The 21,309-nt window shown below is 43.8% G+C and overlaps 1 protein-coding gene across 1 annotated transcript in view; it reads right to left on the bottom strand.

The window, feature by feature from the left end:
• Positions 1-21,309, bottom strand: part of FAM3C (FAM3 metabolism regulating signaling molecule C) — an 80,519-nt gene that overhangs the window by 56,996 nt on the left and 2,214 nt on the right. Inside the window, exon 2 of the mRNA XM_073652064.1 lies at positions 19,549-19,631. The gene's annotated coding sequence lies outside the window, so the exon portion shown is untranslated. The remainder of the gene's footprint in view (positions 1-19,548; positions 19,632-21,309) is intronic.

Below are 21,309 nucleotides of genomic sequence, written 5' to 3'. Positions count from 1 at the left end.
TTTTATCATGGATACCATACGTACCCATCTATGGTGTTATTCACAGTGTTTTTCACACATGGATGACACACTGATGGTGAAAACAGACACACGGATGACACACTGATGGTGAAAACAGACACACGGATGACACACTGATGGTGAAAACAGACACACGGATAAAACACTGATGGTGAAAACAGACACACGGATAAAACACTGATGATGAAAACAGACACACTGACGACACACTCATGGTGAAAATAGACACAACGATGATGAAAACAGACATGCAGATGACACTGATAATAATGGACACACTGATGGTAAAAACAGACACACTGATGGTAAAAACAGACACACTGATGACACATTGATCGTAAAAACAGACACACGGATGACACACTGATGGTGAAAACAGGCACATGGATGATAAAAACAGACATACTGATGACACACTGATGCAAAACATTGACAACACCGGTACCAGTTTTTCACTGAGATGTTTAAACACTGAGGTGTGAATGAGACTAAGTGTCTTCCATCCACTTTTATATGTGCCTTTAGCATTTGTAAGCCAAAAAAAGGAGTGGGTCTAAAACATTGAAAAAGAGCAAATCTTTCCATTAGACTACTTCTCTGTGTAGGTTTCACTTAGTTTATTTTTGGCTAACTGACATGAACAGGGAAATGTATAATGTGAAGATTTGCATCACTTTGCTTCACATTTACTGCTGGGTTTGGCCTACAGACACTGATGTAATATACAGATTTGTGAAAGCAGACGCAGGCCGGGGTCATAAGACTGGTTTCTGTAAGTATGCTGCCTGTGTGCACTCAGACTCAGACAGCAGACTGACCCATATTAGTTTGGGACTTTCGGTCATTGTGGGGGAGAAAAAATCTGGTATATTTTAGGATTCAATGAATCAAATCTAAAAAAAACAAACCACTAATTAAATATGCAAGTATGAATAAGCCTAAACCTACTTCTGGGCTTTAAAGAAACATTCAAGTTAAAGGGCACATGTAATCAGAAAAGATCCTAGTTACTTACCGGTAACGGGATTTTACAGAGCCCATGACAGCACCACCTGAGAGAGGGTATCCGCCCACCAAGGACAGGAACCTACTGAATAAAAAGGCGGTACCTCTCCTCCGCATCAGTTTTTTGTTTCAGAGCATGAGAGGGCCTCCGAAGACAGGTTAATACATAACCACCACCTCAACATATGTACTAAACACCTTAAAAAAAGTGCACACCAAAGTGATAAAGGGGAGGGAATTAATAGGGTGCTGTCATGGGCTCTGTAAAATCCCGTTACCGGTAAGTAACTAGGATCTTTTCCCCTTCTCCCATGACAGCACCACCTGAGAGATTTATAGAGATTAAATACCAGAGGGAGGGATCACCGCTTGCAACACCCTTCTACCAAAGGACAGATCAGTAGAAGAGGAAAGGTCAAGACGGTAATGTTTGTAAAATGTAGCAGGGGATGACCAAGTTGCCGCCTTACATATAATGTCGATGGGCACATCCGCCTTCTCAGCCCAGGAAGCAGCTACCGCTCTGGTGGAATGGGCCTTCAGGTTCTCAGGAACCGGCAGATTGCTAGAAGAGTAGGCTAAGGTAATAGTATCCCTGACCCATCTAGCTATGGTCCCCCTTGTAACCTTAAGTCCTTTCCTAGCCCCCTGAAAGGATATAAATAAAGCGTCACTCTTTCTCCAGGCTTTTGTCACTTCCAAATACTGGACTAACACCCTCCTAACATCTAAGGTGTGAAGCTTACATTCCTCAGAATCCCTAGGGTTAGGATAGAAGGAAGGGAGAGTGATTACTTGCGTCCTATGGAACTTGGAGGCTACCTTTGGAAGATAGGCCGGGTCTGGTCTTAAGATTACTCTATCCATACATACTTGAGTGAATGGATGGTTAACGGATAGTGCGTGTAAGTCACTGACTCTACGAGCTGATGTCAGGGCCACCAACAGCGCAGTCTTTAAAGTTAAGATTTTTTCTGAAACCTTCTCTAAGGGCTCGAAGGGAGATTTGGTTAATGCTTCCAGAACTAAATTAAGGTCCCAAGGAGGCATTCTTGGAACAGGAATAGGTCTGGATCTATGACAGGCTTTAATAAATCTAATGATCCATCTATTTGCTGCCAAGTCATAATTATACAGTGCCCCCAGAGCCGATACCTGTACCTTAAGAGTACTGGTGGCTAGTCCCATGTTTAACCCCTTCTGGAGGAATTCTAGTATGGCCTCAATAGGAACCCTCCCTTTGGCAGACTGACCCGAGGTAGACAAGAACTTAGCCCAGGTTCTACCATAGATTCTAGTTGTTATCGGCTTTCTACTTGCTAGAAGGGTAGTAACAAGATCTGGAGAAAACCCCCTTTGCGTCAATAGCGACCTCTCAAAATCCAAGCCGTCAAATGCAGGCCCGCTCTTTGGGGATGACAGACTGGGCCCTGCCTGAGGAGATCCGGGATGTCCGGAAGAACCCATGGATCTGCTTGGGACATTCTCTTCATCCAAGTGAACCATGGTCTCTTGGGCCAGAACGGGGCGATCTATATAACCCTCGCCCGTTCCTCACGGATCTTCCTCAGGATAGTAGGGATCAGTACTAAAGGGGGAAAGGCATAAGCTAGAGTGAAATCCCACTGAATCTGCAGCGCGTCCACCGCAAACGCCCCCTCTTTTGGATTCAGGGAGCAAAAGGTTTCGGTCTTCCGATTGTGTCTGTTTGCAAACAGATCTATCTGGGGCTGTCCCCACCGATCCACAATCTGCTGAAAAACGGCTGGATTCAACTCCCACTCTACTTGTTTCAAGATGTGACGACTCAAGAAATCGGCCTTTATGTTCTCTTCCCCTTTTATATGCAGTGCCGAGAGCGTAACCAGCCGACTCTCGGCAAACCTGAAGATCTGATCCGCTATTAACATCAGAGGGAGAGACCTGGTACCCCCCTGATGATTGATGTAGGCGACTGTTGATCTGTTGTCTGACATTATCCTGACGTGAGGACCCTGAAGAACAGAACTGAATTCTTTTAGCGCGTTTCTGGCTGCCAACAGCTCTTTCATGTTGGAAGAGAGGCTTGTCTCGCTGTCCGACCAGAGGCCTTGTACAGAACGATCCCTTAGGTGAGCTCCCCAACCTTCCGCACTTGCGTCTGTTGTAATTGTATCCGACACCTGGAAGGTCCAAGGAACCCCCAAAGATAGGTTGACCGGAGATGTCCACCAGTCCAGGGAGTTGATCACAACATTTGGAAGAGATATTTTCCCATTCAGGCGACCTTTGAGCCGCCTGTCCGCTGCCAGAATCTCCTGTTGAAGACATCTGGAATGGTGCTGGGCCCACTGAACCGCCGGAATGCAAGACGTCATTGTACCCAACAGAGACATTGCACTCCTCAGGGTGATGGTCGGATTGCTGACAATCTGAGATGTTAGGGATCTGATCTTCAGTTTCTTTTCCTCTGGCAGAAGACAGGTTTGGTTTTCCGAGTCCAGAATGAGACCCAGGAAAGACTGAACCCTCTTTGGTTCCAGCCTTGACTTCTCCAGATTTAACAGCCAACCTAGGCGTCTTAGACTGGCCATGACGTCCGCCAGGGCTAGAGCACAGAGTTGACTTGATCTGCCCACTACTAAGAAGTCGTCCAGATAAGGGATGACTAAAATATCTCTTTCCCTCAAGTGCGCTGTGACCTCCAGAATGATTTTTGTGAAGACTCTCGGCGCCATGGAAATGCCAAAGGGAAGAGCTGCGAACTGAAAATGCCTTACGTGCCTGCCGAATTGTACAGCTACTCTTAGAAACTGTTGATGATCTGGCAAAATCGGGACGTGGTAGTAGGCGTCCTTCAGATCGAGGACGCACATAAAACAGTCCGGAAATAACATCTTTATGGCTGATTTTATTGTTTCCATCTTGAAAGGCCTGTAGATTAAATGGTCGTTCAGTCTCTTTAAGTTCGCAATGGTCCTGAAGGAGCCGTCCGGCTTCTTTATTAGGAAGAGGGTCGAATAGAATCCTCTTCCTTGCTCGGGTGCAGGTGTTTCCACCAGAACTCCTTTCCTGAGCAGAGAGAGAACTTCCTGCTGTAAGGCTATCTGTTCCGCTAAACCTCTGGGGGCTGATATTTTGACAGTGTTCTTGGGCCTGCTCTTGAACTCTAGTGTGAGCCCCCTCCTGATTATCCCTAAGATCCAAGAATTGGATGAAATTTTCTTCCAGGCAGGCAGGAAGTGGGACAATCTTCCTCCCACCTGGGGGGAACTGTCACTTAGGGGCTTTCTTATTCTCGGAGGAGGGACCCCCAAACATGAAGCCTCTGCTATACGGCTTTCGGTCTTTCCAGCTACCTTGGTCTCTGGGAGCTTTACTGCGGCTGTATTTTCTCTTCCGAAAGGAACTGTTAAATCGGGAACTAGACACCGTGGGAAATCCATGTTTTTTGTCTGCGGCTTTATCTAGGATGTCATCTAGACCTTTGCCGAACAAGAAGTCCCCCTCACAAGGGATTGAGCACAGTTTAGACTTTGACTGCACATCCCCTGGCCAGCTCTTGAGCCATAGCGCCCTACGGGCTGCATTAGAGAGGTTTACAGACCGGGCAGCCAGCCTAACTGAATCTGCCGATGCATCTGCCAGGAATGCAGCCGCTCCCTGCACAAGAGGAAGGTCTGATAGAATTTTCTCCCTGGACACATTCCCCCTGATCTGGTCTTCCAATTGTTGAAGCCAGATCATCATAGATCTAGCAGTGCAGGTTGCTGCTACTGCCGGTTTAAGGGCCCCTGCTGACGACTCCCAGGTTTGCTTAAGGAAGGACTCCGCTTTTTTATCCAGCGGGTCTTTTAAGGCTCCTAAATCCTCAAAGGGCAGAGTGGATTTTTTTGAAGATTTTGAAATGGCCACGTCAATCTTAGGGGTTTTGTCCCATTTAGCCGCATCCTCATCCTCAAAGGGGTACCTCCGCTTAGAGGATGACGGCAGCTGACCCTTCCTCTCCGGTTTCTTCCATTCCCTTTCTATCAGAGATTTAATCCTGTCATTGACCGGGAATGAGCGTCTCCTCCTTTGGTCTAAGCCCCCGAACATAACATCCTGGACTGTTCTGGGCACTTTGGTATCGGTAATACCCATAGTCCCTCTGACGGCTTTAACTAGTCTCTCAGTATTATCAACCGAAAAACAAGGTCTGCCCCCCCCATTATCATCCGAAGACTCCGATGACGATGAGGAGTGATTAGAGGAGGAAGGCAGTTCTCTCGTAAAACGGGACTCCACTGATTCCTCTGATTCTGAAGAAACTAGTTTTCGCTTCTTCTTTTTGAGTGAGGTTAAGCCTCTTAAAGACTCTCTGACCTCTGTCTGGATTAGATCCTTTAATTCTAAGAAAACCTGGGGGACTCCTCTGCAATGGTTTTCTGAATACAGTCTGAGCATAGGTTTTTGGCATAGGAGGTGGGAAGACCGATTTTGCATAAAGCACACTCCCTGTTTTTATTTTTAGCACTACACTTCTTCGCCTCCAGCCCCAAGAAATAAAAGGAGAAGAAGGAGGAAAAGAGAGAGAGAGAGAGAGAGAGAGAAGAGCACATTATTCAAGGTGAGACTTTCATGAAGATCACTCACCACACTGCCGTTCAGACTAGGGTACCGGAGGCGGTGGTTGCCGTTCACATGAGGGCTCCCATCTGGCGGAGGTGGACTGACGAAGTCTTTTCTGACCAGTCTTGCCGGAACTCGTACGCCCCTCACTGCTGTGACTTTGTCGATGGGAAGATTCCCGTTCCATTTGTTTGAGCTGCTTGCGCTGCTTTGATGGCTGTGGCTGCTGCTGTACTTCCTGTGGCGGTGACAGCTGCTGCCCAGGTGACTGCGGTTCCTCATTCATCATGGCGGGGATCCATCCTGATTGCTCCCCATCCTTAAAAGCAGTAGGGCTCCACCTCCTTTAGGCTCCTCCCCTTCCGGCAGCGTGCTCATCTCTCTTTTTCTTTTTTTTTTAAATTTTAGCCAGCTGGCGCGCTACCCGCAGATCCACCTGCCTCTGCGAGTGCGCAGCCCAGCGGCACCCGGCGCGCTTGCAGCGGGATGACAGCTTCCCACCCGCGCATGCGCAGACCCGGTTTCCGGCGCACTCCGTGATAGGGCGCGTCAGCACCCCGCGCGTGCGCAGCCCGGACTTCCGGCGCGCTCCGTGACAGGGTGCGACGCGACCCCCACGTGCGCAGCCCGGAAGACCTGCCGGCCGGCGCGCTCAGTTCATCTTTGCGAGGCGCAGGCCCCGGCGCACGCGGGGAGGCATCTAAAGGAAAACAGCACCTCCTCCCCACACGCAGACCCGGGCAGCAGCCAGACGGGCTGGGAACAGGGACCATCTGCTGCTTCCACGGCCTCCAGGCTGCACCGTCCATAATCCAGGTACGTGAGGTACCACCTGGTGAGGCTCCCATCAGGGACAGGAACCAAAAACTGATGCGGAGGAGAGGTACCGCCTTTTTATTCAGTAGGTTCCTGTCCTTGGTGGGCGGATACCCTCTCTCAGGTGGTGCTGTCATGGGAGAAGGGGAAAAAGTGGTATTTACCAGCAAACATAGTTCTAATCCTCAGGTAAATGCCATTTCAAACATATGTGGCAGTCCTAACTGGATGTTCAGCTGCAGGGAGAAGTCAAAGTTATGGTCTCCCTGCAGCTGCAAAGTGCCAGGCATCAGTCTTGCACCAGTCAACACACTAATCATCCCCCTGATCCTTGAGTGACAGCCTGCTCTGCAGCGTGTGGGCTGAACAGATGTCAGCCAAGGTGCAGGACATATTGCAGTGTGTTCCCTGTCCCCAGTGCAAACCATATGACTGGAAGCAAGCGGCTGCAGGGAGAATATAACTTAATTTTCTCCCTGCAGCTGCACATTTAATTAAATTGCCACATGTTTAAAATGATAATTACCTGCAGATTTCCACTATGGCTTCACATATATACTGCTTTTACTGATGGCAAATCCTCTTTAACCCCTTTCTGACGTGGGGTTGTACTAATACGTATCTGCGCCCTGGGCCTATTGGACCAGATACGTATTAATATGCCCTGGCGATCGCGCCCACACAGAGGCTGTGCTGGCGTGATCGCCGCCGGGTGTCAGCTGATTGTCACAGCTGACACCCGGTACTATGCGCTAGGAGCGGTGCGGCACATTAACCCCTGAAATGCTACGATCGAAGTCGATCACAGCATTTCCGGTGCAACCACCGGTAAGAGCGCGCCTCTTACCTGCTATACAGCGTCCCGTGCTGTGTATGCCGGGCCCGGATAGTTGCTATGGTGACCCGATGTCGTCATGCGACATCCGGGTCACCAGGCATCAGCAAGATAGGTAGATCGTGCTCAGTGCACAATCTACCTAGATTGTGTATGCAGGGGCTGACAGCCTGCACAGCATAGGGGATGATGCTTCATCCTTATGCTGTGCAAGCGATCAGCCTGCGAAGAATGAAAGTCCCATAGTGGAACAAAGTGCAAAAGTTTAAAAAAAAAAAAAAAAAGTATCAGAAAGTGATGAAAAAGAAAAAAAAAAAAAAAAATTGTAAAAATATTTTTAAAAAATAAAAAAAATAAACCAAAAAAATAAAAATATACTGTACCCATAAATAATTATAATGAAAAAAACAAACCATAAAAGTACTCATATTTAGTATCACCGTGTCTGTAACAACCTGACCTATAAAACTGTCCCACTAGTTAATCCCTTCAGTGAACACGGTAAAAAAAATAAAAAACGAAGCAAAAAACGATGCTTTATCATCATACCGCCAAACAAAAATGGAATAAAATGCAATCTAAAAGACAAATGTAAATAAAAATGATACAGCTGAAAACGTCATCTTGTCCCGCAAAAAACAAGCTGCCATACAGCTCCATCAGTAGAAAAATAAAAAAGTTATAGCTCTCAGAATAAAGCTATACAAAAAAATTATTTTTTCTATAAAATGGTTTATTGTATAAAAGTGCCAAAACATAAAAAAAAAATAGATATCTGGTACTGCTGTAAACATACTGACTGAATAAAGCTGCCTTATCAATTTTACCACACGCAGAACGGCATAAAAAAAAAAACAAACAAACAAAACAATTCCTGAATTGTTGGTTTTGGTTTATTCTGCCTCTAGAAAATCAGAATAGTAAGCGATCAAAAAATGTCATGTGCCCGAAAATGGTACCAATAAAAAGGTCAACTTGTCCCGCAAAAAACAAACCATCACTCTTTCGGCCGAAATATCAAAAAATTATAGGTCTCCAAATTACTCTTTAAAAAAAAAGGTTTTTTTAGTGTGTGACAGCTGTCAATCATAAAAACCCGATATGATTCTGGTATTGCTGTAATCGCACCGACCAGAAAAATAAAGTCGTCTAATAACTTATACCGCCTGAGGAAAGGCGTAAAAAATAAACTCTAGGGTTAGGTTTGTGCTAGCGCTAGGGTTGTGTTAGGGTTGGGATTTTTTAAAAGTAAGGAAAAGAAAATAATGACGATATGGCGACTAGTGTTGAGCGCATGTGCTCACTACTTGAGTTTGCATGGGGTGCTGGGGAATGCACCGAGTATCGGGGGTGCTCGAGTGACAAGCTTGAGTCTCTGCCCCATATGTTTCGCGGCTGTTATACAGTCAAATAAACCTCGCGGAGATTGCCTGCCATGCACAAGCGATCCCCGCATGTTTTTTTTTGGGTGTCCAATAACCGTGAAACATGCGGGGCAGGGACTCGAGCATGTCACTTGAGCACCCGCGTTACATGGTGCATACCCGAGTACCCGATGCAAACTCAAGTAGCGAGCACTTGCGCTCAAGACTAATGACAACTTATTCAATATGATGATCTAATGTTATCAAATTCTATGTCGTACCTCTGGGTTCAAAATATTCACTATACCCCTAGATAAAATCCTTGAGGGGTGTAGCTTCCAAAATGGGGTCACTTGTGGGGGGTTTCCACTGTTTAGGTGCTCCGGGGGCTTTCCAAATGCAACATAGCATCAGCTCTTGATTCCAGACAATTTTGCGTTCAAAAAGTCACACAGTGCTCCTTCCCTTCTGAACCCTGCCGAGCTCCTAAACAGTGTATTTTCCCCACATATGGGGAATCAACATATTCAGGAGAAATTGCACAACAGTTTTTGTGGTCCATTTCTCCTCTTACCCTTGTGAAAATAAAAAAAATTGGGGTTAAAAAATCATTTTTGTGGAAAAAGATTGATTTTGTTTATTTTCATGGCTCTATGTTATAAACTTCTGTGAAGTACCTGGGGGTTCATGGTACTCACCACACATCTAGATAAGTTCCCTGAGGGGTCTAGTTTCCAAAATGGTGTCACTTGTGGGGGGTTTCCACATCAGGAGCTCCCCAAACGCGACATGGCGTCCGCTAATTCAAGCAAATTTTACATTCAAAACGTCAAATGGCGCTCCTTCCCTTCCGAACCCTGCCGTGCACTCAAACAGCAGTTTTCTCCCACATATGGGGTATCAGCTTACTCAGGAGAAATTGCACAAGTGGCATGGTGCAATTTCTCCGGTTACCCTTATGAAAATGCAAAATTGGGGGCTAAAAAACATTTTTGTGGGAAAAATGCGAACATTTTATTTTTACAGCTCATTGTTATAAACTTCTGTGAAGCACATGGGGGTTCAAGGTGCTCACCACACATCTAGATAAGTTCCCAAAATGGTGTCACTTGTAGGGGGTTTCCACTGTTTAGGCACATCAGGGGCTCCCCAAACGCGACATGACGTTTGCGAATTATTCAAGCAAATTTTACATTCAGAAAGTCAAATGGCGCTCCTTCCCTACCGTGTGCCTAAACAGTGTTTTTTCCCCACATATGGGTTATCTGCATGCTCAGGAGAAATTGCACAACAAATTTAGGGGTCCATTTTTTCCTGTTACTGTTGCAAAAATAAAAAAAATTGGGTCTAAATTAACATTTTTTTTGAATAAAAAAAAAAGTTCATTTTTTAATTCCACATTCCAAAAATTCTTGCGAAGCACCTGAAGGGTTAATAAACTTCTTCAATGTGGTTTTGAGCACCTTGAGGGATGCAGATTTTAGAATGGTGTCACTTTTGGGTATTTCTGTCATAAAGGCCACTCAAAGTCACTTCAAATGTGATGTGGTCCCTAAAAAAATGGTTTTGTAAATTTTGTTGGAAAAATGAGAAATCACTGGTCAACTTTTAACCCTTATAACTTCCTAACCCCCAAAAAAAATTTGTTCCAAAATTGTGCTGATGTAAAGCAGACATATGGGAAATGTTATTTATTAATATTTTGTGTGACATATCTCTCGGATTTAAGGGCATGAAATTTTGAAAATCGCAACATTTTCAAAATTTTTGCCAAATTTCTGATTATTTCACAAATAAAAGCAAGTGATATTGAAGAAATTTCACCACTATGATGAAGTACAATATGTCATGAAAAAAAATCTCAGAATCAGCAGGATCCGTTGAAGCGTTTCAGAGTAATTACCTCATAAAGTGACAGTGGTCAGAATTGTAAAAATTGGCCTGGTCATTAACGTGCAAACCACCCTGGGGGGCAATTGGGTTAAGGAAGCTGGAGTCATGGGAAGTCGGACATCTCATGGATGCTTTCCACTGTTAAGTAAATATTCAACACCTCAAAATCAGAAAGGTTCTTAAGTTTTACCCTCAAAAAACATTTTGGCATGTCTTCATACTGTTAATACCTATTGTGTGTGGTCAGAGACATATTACTGTAGCTTTCGGACTGAACACCTCGGCCCCAAACTGTGCATACTCAGGTTATTGGTCTTGTCCACAATCTCATGCCATTTAGGGCTTATCTGTCAGCTGAACACATAATTTGACATTAGCTTACAGGGTCGCATGTCTAGTAGCCAAAAAGGCAAATAAAAAGTTCATTGAATTCTTATGCATGCTTATATAGTGTGATCAAGACTCATGGAACAAATGCTGCGTCCAAACAATACAAATAACAATCCCACTGCTGGTAATAATGGACATTGAGTGTCCTCAGAACAAAATGATTAAGTGCAAAGTGATATAGTGCAAAAACACATACAAAAAGTATATAGATAAGTCTATAACATCTGTATCCAAGCTAATCAGGCCCTATGATAAAGGCTATGAAAAATACCCGGCCTGACAGCTGAGGTTGGCACCCTAGGTAAAGATGGCGAAATGGCGCCCCCGCTCCTCGGCAGCTCTCCCTCTCTGGCCCTAATTGGCCCTACTACTATGTTGCATCACAATTCGATGCAGCCTCCTCAATTAGGGAAAGAAAATAGAATACAAAAAATTAAAGACTTATCTCAGATGAACATCATGGATGCAATCATGGTTGTAGATCCCATAAATAGCCTCAAAGGCAAGCCTCGCTGCGTTTCCCCATTGACTGGTTCCTCAGGAGGCAAAAAAGATGTGTGGTAAATCCACAAGGATATCTGTTACAGCCAGATCATAGCTCCGTATTGATGACACAGTGAGTTGTCATGAGGGCTGGGATGAATGATTCAACCCTCTCTCGCATAGCCCATATATGTACAAAATACTCCTCCGAGCCTCCCATTACGTTATTGGAGTGGATTTGGAACATCTGATATCACCTGCATAGGTAAAAATTCTACCCCCCAGCAATAGTCTCCATGCGGCCTGCATTGTGCTCTCAGGGTGCGTTCCAGCTGCTGAAGCGCTAAACTTTCGTTTTTGCGACGTCACTTCCGGAGAGCATCTCATATGCGTTCCACGTCGTGGAACGCACAGGCAAATATGGATTGCATCACTTCCATATATGTTCATGCCACTTCCATACATGTCCATTCTCTGCCCTCTATTTCACTGTGTAATCGCAAGGATAGATTGGGTGGTTTGCTTGTTATGTGAAGCGCCTTGAATGCGCAGATCGAAAGTGACGCAATCCATATTTGCCTGTGAGATGTGCTCCGGAACGGACGTCGCGAAACCGGAAGTTTAGCGCTTCAGCAGCTGGAACGTACTCTGAGAGCACAATGCAGGCCGCATGGAGATTAATACTGGAGGGTAGGATTTTTACCTATGCAGGTGATATCAGGTGTTCCAAATCCACTCCAATAACGTAATGGGAGGTTGGGAGGAGTATTTTGTACATATATGGGCTATATGAGAGAGGGGTGAATCATTCATCCCAGCCCTCATGACAACTCAGTGTCATCAATACGGAGCTATGATATCTGGCTGTAACAGATATCTGCTTCTAGTCTCCTATGAAGACAATAGAGGCAAGCAAAAAGTGGAAAAAATGTTTTTAAAAATATTAAAAAATATATAAACGTTTAAATCACCCCCCTTTCGCCCCATTCAAAATAAAATGATAAAAATAAAATGCAATAACGGGCGATCAAAACATCGGATCTACCCCAAAATGGTATCAATAAAAACTTCAGCTCAGCGCGCAAAAAATAAGCCCTCACCCGGCCCTAGATCCCAAAAAATGGCGCTTTTTTTTTTTAGCAAACTTTGGAATTTTTTTTCATCACTTAAATAAAAAAGAACCTATACATGTTTGGTGTCTACAAACTCGCAATGACCTGGAAAATAACAATGGCAGGTCAGTTTTAGCATTCAGTGAACGTGGTAAAAAAAATAAAAAAAAAAAAACATCTGTGGTATCGCACTATTTTTGCAATTTCACCGCACTTGAATTTTTTTCCCCGTTTTCCCGTACACGATATGGTAAAACCAGTAATGTCGTTCACAAGTAAAACTCATCCCGCAAAAAATAAGCCCTCACACGGCCATATTGACCAAAAAATAAAAAAGCTATGGCTCTGGGAACAAGGGGAGCAAAAAACGAAAATGCAAAAACGGAAAATCCCAGGGTTGCGAAGGGGTTAAAGATAATCAGGCTTACCATTTTGGAGTGGAGAAATCTATTCCAGTGACATCCTCTGATTTAGAGTCATCAGACACTGATAGATCAGAGAGAAGTGACTATACATCCTTTAGGGGCAGACATAACAGACAGAGATGGGGAAACAGGGAAGTGGGTTATGGACGGAGGAACTTTCAAAGAGACAGGACATACATGGGGGGGAATATATACAAGCAGGTCACCATCCCCCTCAAATGGATTATCATCCCCCTCCTCTGCGTCCTCTTTTTTTAGAACAGGACACCCTCAGAAAATACCCGTTAAGGAACAGACTCCACTGAATAGGAACCAGATAATTAATTTATCAGGGTACACTCTGAGTGATACAGAAATGAAGGTTTTACAAAAGGGATTATCTTTTGTGCCCACTAATCGCTTTGTTTCCAATGGGTCAAAGATATAAACCTTTTTGGTCGTAAATTGAAGAGGAAGAAATTTTTTAGAGCACACAACAGGGAGGAGTGTAGGGCGTTGGGTATCACAGAGGAGGATATGGAAACTTTGAATACCCTTGTTGAACTAGAGAGGGATAATATGAGAGGAAGAGGAACTGGCCCTTTTACTAACTTGAAGAACACCAGTAAAAAGATGCCGCCACTGGGTGATTTTTCAAGTGTTGGCATTTTTTTTTAACCTTGTTGAAAGAGATCTTTGCAGAATTTCAGGTACAAATGGTGGTGACCCATCCAATCTTACTGAAAGAGAGGAATTTGCACTTAAATCACTTGAAGATAATAAACCGATAGTCATCAAGGCATCCGATAAAGGGGGCAACCTGGTCATAATGGACCACCAGCAGTACCTCACTGTGTGCAATACTATTCTAAGTGACAAGGATACTTATGAGATATTACCCGGTGACCCCTTAACTAAGTATAAAGAAACTCTCACAAGAATTGTGTAAGTTGCTTTTTCAGAAAAACTAATATCAAAAAATGAATTTGATTTTCTTCTTCCACCTTTCCCTCTGACGCCAACGTTCTATACTCTTCCCAAAGTGCATAAAGGTTTTTTCCCCTCTAAAAGGTCATCCAATAGTGTCAGGAAAGGACAGTCTCACATAAAATAGTGGTATTTACATTGACCGAATTCTCAGACCGTATGTTTCTACACTTTCCTCATACATTAAAGTTAGTACTGATTTCTCGAAAAAACTTGAAGGGGCTTCAGTCAATACCAATGTAATTTTAGCCTCAATAGACGTTGAAACCCTATATAGTAATATACTTCATGATGCGGGCATGTTTGCAGTGGACCATTATTTGAGATCTAGAGCTATTGAATGTGATAAACAGTCAATTTACCGTCAAACTTCTTGAATTTGTTCTGACACACAACTATTTCCTCTTCAATGGGAAAAACTTCCACCAGCTCAGGGGTACTGTGATGGGGAGCCCCTGTGCCCCCTCATATGCCAACATCTTCCTGGGCTGGTGGGAGGAAACCCACATTTTTGGAGAGGAAGTAAAATGGTGGCACAGTAAGATCATGTTGTGGGTCAGATTCATAGATGATATCTTTGTTTTATGGACTGGTTCAAATGGAGAACTTATGGATTTTGTGATGAGCATTAACAACAATGAGGTGGGACTGAAGTTTACCTCAGAATCAAATCAGACTATGTTCGCATTTTTGGATTTGGTGGTGATGAAGGATGGGAAGGGATTCTTAAAAACAGTTACGCATCGAAAACCCACAGCTTTAAATAGCCTTTTAAGGTTTGATAGTCACCACCCTGTTGCTCTTAAAAAAGGTATACCTAAAGGGCAGTTTCTCCGTATCCAAAGAAACTGCTCTGAGATGACAGATTTCTATAGACAATCCTCTGATCTCAAACAGAGGTTCAGAGAGAGGGGTTACCCTGCACATTTATTACAGGAAGCATGTCATTTTGCAGGTAACTGCAAGAGAGAGTCTCTGCTGCAAGGAAGAGACAAAAAAGATAGTGGAGTCACTAGATTAATAGGGACGATTGACAACAAAAATGAACAAGTATTTAAGATACTTAGCAAAATGTCCAAATGTTTCCTATCAGACCCTGATCTGAGGGGTAGTATTTCGGAATCCCCGAGTTTCACTTTTAGAAAAGGACGGTCAATTAGAGATCGGATTGTCCATAGTTTCTATCAAAAAACAAATAGGGGTGCTACGTGGTTGGACAGAAAAATCTGTGGCTTTTTCAGGTGTAATGATTGCAAAATGTGTGATTGGATGACCACCGGAAAATCCTTTAAAAGTGCTCCTACGGGAAGGACCTTTTTCTTGCGGGATTTTTCCAACTGTAAAACTGAGGGATTGGTCTATAAAGCTACTTGTACGTGCCCATTTGACTATGTAGGGAAAACAACAAGAGAATTTAGATGGAGGGTGGGGGAGCACATCTGGGCGACATATGCCATAAAAGAGATCCCCCCCCCAGCTAAACACATTAATGGGGTCCATCATGGTAATAGCAAAGATATTTCGTTCAATGTGATAGAGGTAGTTAGGTGCAATATAAGGAAAGGTGACCATAATAAACAAATACTTAAAAAAGAAAATGAATGGATTTTTAGATTACAAAGTCTATCACATAGGGGATTAAAGAACAATTGTCCTTTGCCCCATTTTTGTAAGATGGGGACTGAGCTGAGTTTGCGTTATGTGCTGGGAATGATGACCATGTTTGTAATTAATTACTGCCATAATCTAGGGGTTGTCCATGTTTTGGGCACTCATATCATATTGTAATATTATATCTTTATCTTACCATCTCTTGTTTAGCTAATCCACAAGTATATTTGAACTGATTTTTTATGTCAGAGATTCAGAATGCTTCCATGCTTATTATACATTAAAATCCTGTATCTGATTGGATTTAGAGTATGTTGTATTTGATAATAATCCTTTTGGATGTCTGTATGCTATCTTCTTTGTAGCCTTTTGTATGGTTCCTGGTCTCTATGGGGTATATGCTTGTGTGTATTAGTCCCCTTTGGGAGTTTGATCTCTGGTTATGTCCATCCCCAGCCCTCCTCTGCCTCTGTCTGCATCCATACATGTCCATTCTCAGCCCTCTATTTCAATAATCGCAAGGATAGATTGGGTGGTTTGCTTGTTATGTGAAGCGCCTTGAATGCGCAGACCGGAAGTGATGCAATCCTATTTCCCTGTGCATTCCACGATGTGGAACGCATATGAGATGCGCTCCGGAGGTGACGTCGCGAAACCGGAAGTTTAGCGCTTCAGCAGCTGGAACGCACGCTGAGAGCACAATGCAGGCCGCATGGAGACTAGGGGGGCCATTTTGCCATCTTTACCTAGGGTGCCAACCTCCGCTGTCAGGCAGGGTATTTTTCATAGCCTTTATCATAGGGCCTGATTAGCTTGGATATGGATGTTATAGACTTATCTATATATTTTTTGTATGTGTTTTTGCACTATATCACTTTGCACTTAATCACTTTGTTCTGAGGACACTCAACGTCCTTTATTACCAGTAGTGGGATTGTTATTTGTATTGATTGGACACAACATTTGTTCTGAGTCTTGATCTCACTATATAGGCATGCATAAGAATTGAGTGACAAGATATGGCTTTTTGTGTCCTGTAGGTTGGATATTTGTGTGTTAGTCCGTATTTGAAAAATTATCTAATAAAGTATAGATTTTTATTTTTTTTGAGGGTTCATGTTAACCTTATTCTATCCCTCAAAACAAGTTATAGAAATTGTTTACTTACTAATAGGATTTTTGAAAGAACATGGTGGATTAACAGTTATGAGGCCAGCATGAGAGCTCCGCACTTGCACCTCCTTTACCATATGCAAATATACACAGCAACCTGTCAATTAGCAGCCTAGTGGGCGGGAGAACACTCTACTTATGAATGCAATGGACTCACTCCCATTAGGGCTACTGTGAGCCAATAAGCATTTTTTGTACTAATTTGGCTATTGGGAGCAGGAATTTTTAGGGTATGTGCACACGGTGCGTATTTGCTGCGGTTTTGACACTGCAGAATTTCTGCACCATTTCCGCACCCAATATGCAAATTAGGTTAACAGCGGTTTTTACATGCGGTTTTCCGCATGTGTTTTTCATGTCTCCATGTTGAAATTCGCAGTTTCAGAGAATAGTTTTTTTTTAAAACAAAACTTTATTGATCATCATGTAGCGTTTTTGTGTGCATTCCCGCTGCGGAAACGCTATTGAAACACACATGTGGTTTTTACGCATGCGGATTTTCCTTATCTAGTGCAAGTCTATGGGGAAAATCCGCATGAGCTTCCGCAAGAGAAAAGAAGCGCCTCATGTCAGTTTCCGCAGGGTGCACAAAAACGTATAGTGGGCATGGAATTTCTAGAAATCCCATCCACGATGCTGTAACATCTGACTGCTGCGGTTTTGATGCTGCATATTCCTCACCGTGTGCACATACCCTTACAGTGGTGTGAAAAAGTGTTTGCCCCCTTCCTGATTTCTTATTCTTTTGCATGTTTGTTACACTTAAATGTTTCACATCACAAAACAAATTTAAATATTAGACAAAGATAAAATAAGTAAACACAAAATGCAGTTTTTAAAAGAAGGTCTTTATTATGAAGGGAAAAAGAAATCCAAACCTACCGGGCGTAGGTTTGGATAAAGTGATTGCCCCCCTCCGCCCCTTAAAACATAATTAACTGTAGTTTATCACATCTTTGGGAAGCTGAATTCTATTTCCCTAGCCACCCACAGGCCTGATTACTGCCACACCTGTTATCAATCAAGAAATCACTTAACTAAGACCTGCCTGACAAGGTGAAGTAGACCAAAAGATCCTCAAAAGCCAGAAATCCTGCTGCGATCCAAAGAAATTCAGGAACAAATGAGAAACAAAGTAATTGAGATCTATCAGTCTGAAAAAGGTTATAAAGCCATCTCCAAAGCTTTGGGACTCCAGCGAACCACAGTGAGAACCATTATCCACAAATGGCAAAAACATGGAACAGTGGTGAACCTGCCCAGAAGTGGCAGGCCGACCAAAATTACCCCAAGAGTGCAGTGACGACTCATTCAAGAGGACACAAAAGACCCCACAACAACATCCAAAGAACTGAAGGCCCCACTTGCCTCAATGTCAGTGTTCTTGACTCCACCGTAAGAAAGAGACTGGGTAAAAATGGCATGAATAGCAGAGTTTCAAGACGAAAACCACAGCTGAGCAAAAAACAAAGGCTCGTCTCAGTTTTGTCAGAAAACATCTTGATGATCACCAAGACTTTTGGGAGAATACTCTATGGATAGACAAGACAAAAGTTGAACTTTTTGCAAGATGAAAGTCCCATTACATGTGCCGTAGAAGTAACACAGCATTTCAAAAAAATGAACATCATACCAACAGTAAAATATGGTGGTGGTATTGTGATGGTCTGGGGCATCAGCATCTTGACGACTTGCTGTGGTAAATGGAACCATGAATTCTGCTGTCTACCAAAAATCCTGAAGCAGAATGTCTGGCCATCTGTTCGTGACCTCAAGCTTAAGGGCATTTGGGTTATGCAGCAGGACAATGATCTAAAATACATCAGTAAGTCCACTTCTGAATGGCTTAAGAAAAACAAAATTAAGACTCTGGAGTGGCCTAGTCAAAGTTCTAACCTTAATCCGATTGAGATGTTGTGGCATGACCTTAAAAAGGCGATTCATGCTCGGAAACCCTTTAATGTGGCTAAATTACAACTATTTTGCAAAGATGAATGGACCAAAATTCCTCCAGAGTGTTGTAAAAGACTCATTGCCAGTTATTGCAAACGCTTGATTACAGTTGTTGTGCCCAACCAGGTATTAGGTTTAGGGGGCAATCACTTTTTCACACAGGGCCCTGTAGGTTTGGATTTCTTTTTCCCTTACTAATAAAGACGTTCATTTAAAAACTGCATTTTGTGTTTACTTGTGTTATCTTTGTTTAATATTTAAATTTGTTTTGTGATGTGAAACATTTAAGTGTAACAAACATGCAAAAGAATAAGAAATCAGGAAGGGGACAAACACTTTTTCACACCACTGTATGTGTAATAAGCTGTCCTTAAGTAGGGCAGAATATTTTGCTTTACTGTTGTTTTCCAATGTCCTCTTAGCCCTGTCCCCACTTTTCCCAGCAGCAGCCTCCTGCTGATGAGTCAGTATGGCGATTGTCATGTTTATATATCGATATCAGCATTTTCATCTACAAAATATAAAGATGGCCAATTATACAGTGCTGCAGTAGCGTCACTTCTGATAATGGATGGAAATAATAAGCATATCAGTGGTGATAGCAGATGATAACAGAGCTCTTACTCCACTGTATTCAACGAGAAAAAAAACTGAATATTAGGGTTTTAATCTCTTTAGGATGAGTTTGCATTAAGAAATGATTCAATTGAATTCAATTGGGGTGATTAGGGCAGCCAATTCTCTACTGAGTGTCCGGCTATACACTGAGTGCTTGTCTGCGGTATAGACCCATACCATGTAGTAACAAAGTTGCAACTGTAAATCGAGAGAACTAAAGACAAAAGGTGAAGAACACAAGGCATTTGTCAACAATATAGGTAGACTGGAAAAGTATGCACACATGTCCTTACCTCGTTGCGTTCAGAAAGTCAAAACCAGGAGAGTAAAAGGTAATATTCTTCCCAGCAGAAATTGTGACGTGTCACGTTATATGCTGTGGTGAAAGAACAGAATAATAAATCTGTTAGTTATATGGAGAGGAACATTTCCTAAGACCTGGTTTCCACCGATAGGTGCAGCAAGACGCTGGAGGAAACCGATGTAAGAACTGATCATATAGTTCTTTATGGGATTGTTTACATTCATTGACTCTCCGAGGAGCTGGATTGCCGGCACCCCAATAGTCATGAGACGAGCATGCCCGCTGCATCGCTGAGACCACAGTCATGAGATGAGGAGGATAGCATGCCTGCTGCATTGCTGAGACCAGTCATGAGATGAGGAAGCGAGCATGCCTGCTGCGTTGCTGAGACCAGTCATGAGATGGGGAAGCGAGCATGCCCGCTGCATCACTGAGACCACAGTCATGAGATGAGGGGAAGAGCATGCCCGCTGCATCGCTGAGACACAGTCATGAGAAGAGGAGGATAGCATGCCCGCTGCATCGCTGAGACCACAATCATGAGATGAGGAGGCGAGCATGCCCGCTGCATCACTGAGACCACAGTCATGAGAAGAGGATAGCATGCCCGCTGCATCGCTGAGACCACAGTCATGAGATGAGGAGGATAGCATGCCCGCTGCATCACTGAGACCACAGTCATGAGAAGAGGATAGCATGCCCGCTGCATCGCTGAGACCACAGTCATGAGATGAGGAGGATAGCATGCCCGCTGCATCGCTGAGACCACAGTCATGAGATGAGGAGGATAGCATGCCTGCTGCATCGCTGAGACCACAGTCATGAGATGAGGAGGATAGCATGCCCGCTGCATCACTGAGACCACAGTCATGAGATGAGGAGGCGAGCATGCCCGCTGCATCGCTGAGACCAATCATGAGATGAGGAGGATAGCATGTCCGCTGCATCGCTGAGACCACAGTCATGAGATCAGGAGGAGAGCATGCCTGCTGCTGGTTTATGGGACTGACAGGCATGCACAGAGCTGCACTCGTCAGCGTCTTAGGCAATGCAGCGAGTGGTAGGGCATGATCTTCCTCCGCTCCAGTCAAACAGCAGACATGGGAACCTGTTCTAGTGATCATGGTGTGGCCAGATTTCAAAGATGTGACACATCACTTAAGCGAGAGGGGATACGTTTTGATTATGGGACAACCCCTTTAAAACAAGTTCAACTCATGCTCTGTTACAAGGAGGAAGGACACGGAGATAAGAATGTTTCTAAAGTAGTTCATCTTATTACACAATAACCTAACTGGTGACACAAGAAAATACACACTTGCAGGCAGTGATGAACTCCGGAATGAGAGAGTTAAAACTGTATAGGCGTAACCCGTCTAAAGTGACATGTCTCGGATGTGCCTAAAATATCTCTGCACTTGAGCAAGCGTGTCATTGTTTAACCAAAAGCAAATAGTACATGCCTGGTGGCTGAGCGGGCACTGGTACCTCGTGCCATAGGAGTTAAAGGTGACCTGACTGCTGATACATGCTGGGCGAACCACAGGTAGCACGTATCAGACACCGGATCTGTCATTTCAGACAGGTACTCTGACACAATGTGCGATTTCAGAGAAAACATTCATTTAAAAGTCACCTGGGTACCATGCTGCTGGGGCGATTAGTCTAAAAGGCCGGTCCCTGGCAGCTACTCCCTGCTCCACACTCTTGACTGACAGGTATCCCCTGACATGTGTGCGTGGACCTGTCA

Source organism: Phyllobates terribilis, unplaced genomic scaffold (assembly GCF_046119375.1).
Source record: "Phyllobates terribilis strain yellow unplaced genomic scaffold, ASM4611937v1 Scaffold_11__3_contigs__length_659146591, whole genome shotgun sequence".
NCBI classification, from domain to species: Eukaryota; Metazoa; Chordata; class Amphibia; order Anura; family Dendrobatidae; genus Phyllobates; species Phyllobates terribilis.
Note: the sequence above shows the minus strand (reverse complement) of the source record. Positions and strands in the feature narration are given on the sequence as shown.